The 9,497-nt window shown below is 37.2% G+C and overlaps 1 pseudogene across 1 annotated transcript; it reads left to right on the top strand.

Annotated features, from left to right (window-relative positions):
• The first annotated feature begins 923 nt into the window (after window positions 1-923).
• LOC149149634 (AUGMIN subunit 5 pseudogene) lies at window positions 924-8,725 on the top strand (annotated as a pseudogene). The gene is made up of 3 exons (XR_016263222.1): window positions 924-1,510; window positions 2,088-2,633; window positions 8,060-8,725. The product of XR_016263222.1 is annotated as an AUGMIN subunit 5 pseudogene (transcript).
• The last annotated feature ends 772 nt before the right edge of the window (window positions 8,726-9,497 follow it).

Here is a 9,497-nt window from a genome sequence, read left to right as displayed (position 1 = left end):
GTGATTTATTTAGGTAGTTACTGGCATTTTATGACTTGCCAATGGAAAAAAAACATTAACATATATGGCATTGAGATACTCACAGAACTTAATTATTTAGGAATGGTTCTGTTCCGGGAAAGGAAAGTGTGACAAACTTGAGCTACTTATGGTTAGCATGTCTCACGTTTTCTATTATCATTTCATGTGCCCATTTTGTTGGCTAGTCACTAAACACCATCTCTGTTATATGTATTCAGTTTGTCATTACTAACTTTGAGCAATCAATAGATGAGAGGATTTTCTGTTTCTCCATTTGGGCATAACTTGTTTGACAGATCTGGAAGAAAACTAGTTCACAATCGAGATATTTACGCCGTAAGGCGTTTCCCTCTGAAATGAACTCCCCTAAACGCCTTTCTGTCTTAATGTTAACCGTCAAATCTATTGTTAGACGATTCAACAATTATCTGCCGTCCAATTATCTGCCCGTATGTCTACCCACTTGGTCTGTCGTGCACACACAAATAGCCAGTTTGCTGCAGAGGAGGGCCGGGGCAAATGCCTTTGCTGCACGGGATTTATCAACGCAGTGGCAGGAAAAAGCACGAAGCCAGGGTTTGAGATACGATGAAGAAAATTTCGATCCGGCCGATGGATTGAAGGTTTGAGTCCATGGGACTCTCAAATTTCTCATCTCACCGCAGCAGCCATCGCAGCTGCAATTGGACACAGAGCAATTCTCTTGGTTTAGGGTTTCCAGCTTTGACTAGGTCTTCAATTCGGGACAGTTTGGTACCAAATCTAGGCGGAACCGGCATTTTTACATCCGGGGTCGAGCTTCAGTGCCTTACCAAGCAGGCATGATCGAATTTCCGAGGGCATTTGCAGTAATTTGAGCTCACTTTCGACCAGTTTTATCCAAAGATTGTAGTGTTTAAGCTATGCAGACTCCAGGCGGTTCCGTTCCTCAGCCAGAGGCTATATTGGAATGGTTACAGCAGGAAATGGGGTACAGACCGCACGACCGATATTTATCTTCCAACACACCCCTGCCATCGCTGGAGGATCTGAAGAAAATATGCAGGGGAAATATGTTACCCGTCTGGAATTTCTTATTGCAGAGAGTAAGGTTCGAGAAAACAGTGGAGAAAATTAAGAGAAACATTCTCGTGCACGACAGCCCTGGCATCACAGTCGGTCTGCAAGAAGGAGCTGAGGTAGCAGCAAAAAACTTAAATGTGAAGGAGGAGGAAGTTAAAGGCAAAAGCAGGAAGAGATATGACGACAGAAGCAAAGGAAAGGTGGCCGAGGTTGCCAAAGCTAAAGAGCCTCTAGAAAAAGGACACGCTTCTGAAGCCTATGAGACCCGAGAGAGGGCTCTGAGAGAACGAGGTGCAGCTGAGAAAGAGGTAGAAAGACTACGCCATGTCCTTCAGCGGCAGAGGAAGGAATTGAAGGGACAGATGATTGAAGCTTCCAGAGAAGAAGCTGAATGCAAAAGAATGCTTGATGAGAAATCAAATTATAGGTACAGATTTAAAATTTATTGTGTTGTTGATTCATTTTCTAAAATCAGACTAGGTTTCGTTACCTTGTTCTATGAGAACGTTACATTATTCAAGTTAGTTTCTTGGTTAAATTCTATCGCTTCTGAAAAGCTGTGTATCAAATTAGTTTTGTGGATCTTGCAGCTTGTTTACATTAAGCTATTATGCTAAATATTAGGAATATCCTGGTTTCGAATATGCTAATTAATGCGATAGGTTCAGAAGGGCCTTGACACTGTGCTCTTTTTAATCTCCTTAATGATAAATACGGAATAAACGAACTGATTATACCTGATCCCAGAGTTACTCATTATGCTCCAAAATTCCTGATGTAATATATCACAGGGAATGATCTATTACTCGTAAGGCAGTGTGTGGCTGAATTTCATTTTGTCAAACAGGAATAATTTCGTGCAATAACATTGAAATCAAGTTTAACTGGATAATATATACTGTGAAGAACATTAAGGAACTTCGCTCAAATTTTAAAATTATTTCTAAAGTTTTCATTGAAGTATCGCCTTTTGACTGTTATTTTTTCTTCTTCTTTTGTATTAGGCATAAGCAGGTAATGCTTGAAGCTTATAACCAGCGGTGTGAAGAAACATGCAAGATTTTTGCAGAATATCAGCGACGACTTCATCGTTATGTTGATCAAGCAAGGGATGCACAGCGAGTGAGGGTTGGCAGTGGGCAAGATGCAACTCCTGACATTCTGCGTGCCCGTAACGAGCAGGATAGAGTTTATGCCACAATTAAGGGTAACAAGCCAGCGGATGGTCTCATTCTTATTGAAACAGTGCAGGAAAGGAGCATTAGAAAGGCATGTGAATCACTTGCAGCTCATCTCATTGAAAGAATACGGAACACTTTTCCGGCTTCTGATGGGGGTGGTGTTCAGGGACATGCACATCTAGATGCTGAGAAGCTAGTTATTGATTTGGATGGGGAAATACCAAATGATGTGAAGGATCTTGCTCTAAATTTGCTCAGGAGTCCTCCACAATTGCTACATGCAATTACTACATATACAGCTCGAATTGTCAATCTGATAAACCGAGAGACGGAGAAAATTGATGTCAGGGCTGATGCTGAACGTCTGAGGTATTTGATTATTGCTTTGCCTTCTCCATTAGCTTTAATTTTGATTTACCAACAATGCTATGAAAGCAGATATCTGTATTTCCATTATTGTATGATCACAATCTTGTTTTTGAAATAATAGCTGATCAATTGTCTGTTATTATATTTATAAAATGCCTTCCTTAAATACAATAGAAGTATTGGAAGTGCCTCAATACCATGGAACCCATCCCTCCTCTCCCCCTCCACCGAGAAATTGCTTTTGGAAACCACTCATCAAAATTTCGTGGGCATTTTCCAACAATGAACTTTAGGTGCAGTTTCCAGGAAATTGAAGGAGAATTTCAAAATTCCAAACAATGGGGTTTTTGAAAAATGGCCTCAATTAGATGAGACACGAGAATTTTTTTAAAATTGTCAACAGTTTGGGAGATTTTGTTGGTTTTCTAAAGGGTATATACTCAGTTTTTGGCATGGCCGAGTTTTGCAAAACAACTGATCCTTTATTTGAAGGTTGGTTGTTGGGTGCATGTTTCCTTCATGGCTTGGAATTAGAAGCTTTGATATCATGAAAATGCTTTTTCAGATCTGGGTGCATCTTCTACCAGAGTTTTAGAAGTCACTAGTTTTGATATTCAAGAGAAGATTATTCATAACTCTTTTGTATTCATTCAGTTTTATTCATCGCATACATAGCTTAATAATTTTGGCTCTGAGCACATTCTAAAAGCAAATATCTTGAGTCTGCTAACCAATTGCATTTGTTATAAAGGGAATTTCCAAGATCTTGGTCCAGTTTCCGACTAACATTTGAGAATGTTGAAGTTCTGTCTATATCAAATCTTGGGGTATCATGTAGATCTAGTATAAGACGATAGCAGATCAATAGTTATTATAAATCGTAAACCCCCTCTGTGTGTTCGATGTTTAACAAAGGGAGTGAAAAAAACTATTGGTGATGTGGCAGCAGCAGGTTCATAGTAGCACCCCCTTGACAGTTTTCAATACCATGGAACCCATCCCTCCTCTCCCCCTCCACCGAGAAATTGCTTTTGGAAACCACTCATCAAAATTTCGTGGGCATTTTCCAACAATGAACTTTAGGTGCAGTTTCCAAGAAATTGAAGGAGAATTTCAAAATTCCAAACAATGGGCTTTTTGAAAAATGGCCTCAATTAGATGAGACATGAGATTTTTTTTAAAATTGTCAACAGTTTGGGAGATTTTGTTGGTTTTCTAAAGGGTATATACTCAGTTTTTGGCATGGCCAAGTTTTGCAAAACAACTGATCCTTTATTTGAAGGTTGGTTGGTGGGTGCATGTTTCCTGGCTTGGAATTAGAAGCTTTGATATCATGAAAATGCTTTTTCAGATCTGGGTGCATCTTCTACCAGAGTTTTAGAAGTCACTGGTTTTGATATCCAAGAGAAGATTATTCATAACTCTTTTGTATTCATTCAGTTTTATTCATCGCATGCATAGCTTAATAATTTTGGCTCTGAGCACATTCTAATAGCAAATATCTTGAGTCTGCTAACCTATTGCATTTTTTATAAAGGGAATTTCCAAGATCTTGGTCCAGTTTCCGACTAACATTTGAGAATGTTGAAGTTCTGTCTATATCAAATCTTGGGGTATCGTGTAGATCTAGTATAAGACGATAGCAGATTGATAGTTATTATAAATCGTGAACTGCCTCTGTGTGTTCGATGTTTAACAAAGGGAGTGAAAAAAACTATTGGTGATGTGGCAGCAGCAGGTTCATAGTAGCACCCCCTTGACAGTTTTCAATACCATGGAACCCATCCCTCCTCTCCCCCTCCACCGAGAAATTGCTTTTGGAAACCACTCATCAAAATTTCGTGGGCATTTTCCAACAATGAACTTTAGGTGCAGTTTCCAGGAAATTGAAGGAGAATTTCAAAATTCCAAACAATGGGGTTTTTGAAAAATGGCCTCAATTAGATGAGACACGAGATTTTTTTTTAAATTGTCAACAGTTTGGGAGATTTTGTTGGTTTTCTAAAGGGTATATACTCAGTTTTTGGCATGGCCAAGTTTTTCAAAACAACTGATCCTTTATTTGAAGGTTGGTTGTTGGGTGCATGTTTCCTTCATGGCTTGGAATTATAAGCTTTGATATCATGAAAATGCTTTTTCAGATTTGGGTGCATCTTCTACCAGAATTTTAGAAGTCACTGGTTTTGATATTCAAGAGAAGATTATTCATAACTCTTTTGTATTCATTCAGTTTTATTCATCGCATGCATAGCTTAATAATTTTGGCTCTGAGCACATTCTAATAGCAAATATCTTGAGTCTGCTAACCAATTTCATTTGTTATAAAGGGAATTCGAAGATCTTGGTCCAGTTTCCGACTAACATTTGAGAATGTTGAAGTTCTGTCTATATCAAATCTTGGGGTATCGTGGAGATCTAGTATAAGATGATAGCAGATCGATAGTTATTATAAATCATGAACCCCCTCTGTGTGTTCGATGTTTAACAAAGGGAGTGAAAAAAACTATTGGTGATGTGGCAGCAACAGGTTCATAGTAGCACCCCCTTGACAGTTTTCAATACCATGGAACCCATCCCTCCTCTCCCCCTCCACCGAGAAATTTCTTTTGGAAACCACTCATCAAAATTTCGTGGGCATTTTCCAACAATGAACTTTAGGTGCAGTTTCTAGGAAATTGAAGGGGAATTTCAAAATTCCAAACAATGGGGTTTTTGAAAAATGGCCTCAATTAGATGAGACACGAGAATTTTTTTAAAATTGTCAACAGTTTGGGAGATTTTGTTGGTTTTCTAAAGGGTATATACTCAGTTTTTGGCATGGCCGAGTTTTGCAAAACAACTGATCCTTTATTTGAAGGTTGGTTGTTGGGTGCATGTTTCCTTCGTGGCTTGGAATTAGAAGCTTTGATATCATGCAAATGCTTTTTCAGATCTGGGTGCATCTTCTACCAGAGTTTTAGAAGTCATTGGTTTTGATATTCAAGAGAAGATTATTCATAACTCTTTTGTATTCATTCAGTTTTATTCATCGCATGCATAGCTTAATAATTTTGGCTCTGAGCACATTCTAATAGCAAATATCTTGAGTCTGCTAACCAATTGCATTTGTTATAAAGGGAATTTCCAAGATCTTGGTCCAGTTTCCGACTAACATTTGAGAATGTTGAAGTTCTGTCTATATCAAATCTTGGGGTATCGTGTAGACTTTAAGCGACGACATACTTTCGATTGAAGATCCACAAGCACCAGAGAACAACATTGGGAATAATTCATATAATATTTTGAAGCAAGTGAAAAAACACTTCAGTGTAGTATAAATATGCAACAAAGTTTTGAGGCTCTCCATCAACAGGTAGTTATTGTAGTATTGGTAACAATCGTGAGTCCAAAAGATACAATTTCAGGGGGGAAGTTGGGCCAAAGATATTTATTTCCTACATAATGCAGAAGGTTTGGTCTAACTTCATTTCACTCTTGGCTATGCTTATGAAGAATAAATACAATGACTTTGTGCATTAAGAAACAACAGAAGAATGCAAGGAAATTTGCAGAATTTTTTTTATATCATTCTCTAAGAGAGAAAGTATATTATGTTGGCCTTCCTAGTCACCCAGGCCTTTAGTTGACATATTCACAGACAAAGAAAGGACAGCTCTTGTGAAAGCTAGATGAGAGGATAAAATGAAGTATGTCGCTCAAAAGAATAAAGGAATATGCAATAGCCAAAAGTAGTGCAAGAAAGGAACACCTTTAATTGCTAAATGAACCAGGATACTGAATGAAAAACAACAACCCACTACAAACTTTTACTGGAAGAAAACAACAAAGCCTATTATGAAATTATGTACTGAGACTACTGATGGTTTTTCCATAGAAGCTAAAGAGAATGCTTTGGTTTGGTATCATCTTGATGCTGATCTGGATTTTTGATCTTGCCAATCCAAGGAGCTGTTTAGATAATTTGGAGAGTGTGTTTGCAAACAAGCAAGTGAATGTCAAAATTGTACAACATATTATTGAGGTTTTTGTTTATAGGTCTACTATGGGGTCAAGGTCTATGGAGAAATATTCAATATTTAATATTGTATAATGTGTATGTTAGCTACAAGTTTATGTATGTAAGCTAATGATGGCTTCCATCAATCTCAATCTATGCAGTTTCTTAGGCACGAGAAGATGCTACCTCTGCAATTTGGTCATGGATTCAAAACAGAGCAGCAAAATGTTGATAATAGAGATGGCTTCAGTGGTGTCTATGACCAAGTTGTTCACATGAAGGAGCTTATTTTCCTTGAAGCACATGCAGAGCCATATATGAGGGAATTGACTGCCAGTGATGTTGTCATAGGTACATTCGTAACTCTTGTTGGAAAAGAGAGGGTAGGAAAATAACGTACAAATATTGAGAAACACCAAACACAATGGATTTCCAATTATTGATGGACTCCTATATCATTGTTTTATGGCATTAGGATATCAAAGAGATGAAAACCATGGTTTTTGATAGCTAGGCACTTTTTTTTTGTAGTTTTGCCAGATGTCTAGGAAAAGAGTAATTAATTTATCCTACGAATTTTACCACTAATTATATTTTTACATGAGTAATTAACCCATGGATAAAGTAGAGTATATTTTTCAAATAAGTTATATGAAACAAAAGGTTTTGTAAACCATACTTCAACAGATGACAAAAATTTCTCTTTCAAAATTGGATAAAAGGACCATTGGATAACAGGTGGCATAGTTGACCCTGTTTAAAGGGAGGTCGATAGATTTTCAGGAATATTTACAACAGATTCAAATTTGCAGGCAGGATATCAACAGTCAAAGAATCAATTTCCAATTTGATGGCAGAGGATTTTCTATCATTTCCGTATTCCTTGTAGCAACTTAAAATTTATTTTATTTTTAGTTTACTGTTAGGATTTTATTCCTAAAATCTTGTAACAGCTTGAGGATTATGTTTTTCCTATATATTCTTTCATTAGAATATATATTTGTAATGTAAGGGAGGTTGGATTTTGGTGTAAAAAACCCAGGTTTGTATACTGTAGAAGCTTGATAAAGTACTCCTTGTTATGCCTAGAAAACTGGCTATTGCTAACGGCATAAGCTAACGGCTATCTTGGCATTTTGACTGCGCAGTGGAGGATGCCCATTACATACCTAACAAGAAGGGTTCTTTGAGAGTAAGTATAGCTATTAGTTGAATTCCTGTCTCTGGGCTCCAGAATATTGTTGAAATCTTCTAATTTGACTGTTTTGTGATAATATTTGATGGTATTATTGTTCATATACCGGTGAATATTGATCAATATGAATGATTTTCCTTTCACAGTTCTTGTGTTTTGATTCTTTATGAATAGGAATTGATTCATTCAACTAAAATTGGTATTGTTGATTTTGATGGTACTTCTGTTCTCCAGCTTGATGATTGGGTGCTGTGCTGAATTTACAAGAAAAATGGTCATTCTTAGAGAGTACAAGGGGTGGAACGAGATGAATCACCAAGTGCAGATGAAGTGATGGCTTCTTTGCCTGATATTGATCAGCAAAACAAACTGCAACTGCCCAAAATTGCCTCTTTCAGTGGGTTGTTGGAGAGTGACGATCCTTTCATAGATGGTTTTTTAAACGATGAAGCCATGGATGGCAATGGAAACAACAACGGACTACCTCAAGTCCAGTCTTCCAACCTCTCTCACAACAATTTCAGCAATAACAATGACAACAATAGCGATTGCTGATATGAAGTTGTCCCAACACAAGAAGAATTAGTAGTGGAGAATGACAACAAATTCAATTCTCTCAACAGGACCCTCTCCTTAGCATATGGGGACGATGAAACCAACCTTGCAAAGAGATTCAACAACATGTAGAACAACTACAGCTACAACGTCAACAATAATGTTTCAGCCTTGCTTAATTCAATGCAGCCCAATCAAACTTTCCAACAGCAGAACTTCCTAAGTGCATTGAATGACAGTGAACAAAATTTCAGACTTCACTACATTCAGAACATGCATTGGACCACCTAAGCAGCTGCTCATCACAGAGATTTTGAATTCTTTTCAACAGGACTAAGATTGGTATACGTCAAAATTTTCTGGATACTATCTCAAATTGATTGTTCTTTCTACAACTGATCTGTATAATAGTTTCTATGGTATACATGAAAATTGTCATAATTTGTGCATGGAATGAACAGTAGCAGCTTGCTATATTCTGTGTATAGCAATAGGTATATACAATCAATGTATCAGGTGCAAAGAAACTGTCTATGGCTTCAGGCCTTTATTCATCAGACCATTGTAGCATTTCACTATGGTATATTATTGTTTATAGAGGAGTAGACAAGTTGTTCATACAAAAGCCTTCCTAAAGATGAGAAGGCTTATACTTCCAATTTCTGCATAAGAGCAGAAACTTGTATGATAATATCCCAATATTCAATCAGAAGGTTTGTAGTTAAAATCTCCATAGTATTCATGGGATGCATAGCTATAACAATCATCAGATCAGAATGTTTGCAAGAGATCAGGAGACCCATATCTACAATTAAGTTTCTGTATCAAACCATACTAAAGCAACAATATCAAATAAGGAGGAGACATTACATAAGAGAGACTCCAAGACTTGCTAATATTGCTTGTCATAGTATGAAAAATCTGGTTTACCTCTGTATCAGATCTGTAAAGATCTTAGAATGAGATCTAGACATATTAATGTGAAAATTTCTGTGCATATTAGATATAAAAGATTTGAGTTTTGGGTTATCAAAGCTATAGACTGAGAACTACATGGATTGCTTGATAGGATGGCTGGTTCGATTTGTATATCAGGATTGCTAGCTTCTTTGGGGTG

Source organism: Pinus tabuliformis, chromosome 9, assembly GCF_031772625.1.
Source record: "Pinus tabuliformis cultivar Carrire ecotype Pingquan chromosome 9, CPIR1, whole genome shotgun sequence".
Classification (NCBI taxonomy): Eukaryota; Viridiplantae; Streptophyta; class Pinopsida; order Pinales; family Pinaceae; genus Pinus; species Pinus tabuliformis.
This window is presented reverse-complemented; position numbering and strand designations above follow the sequence as displayed.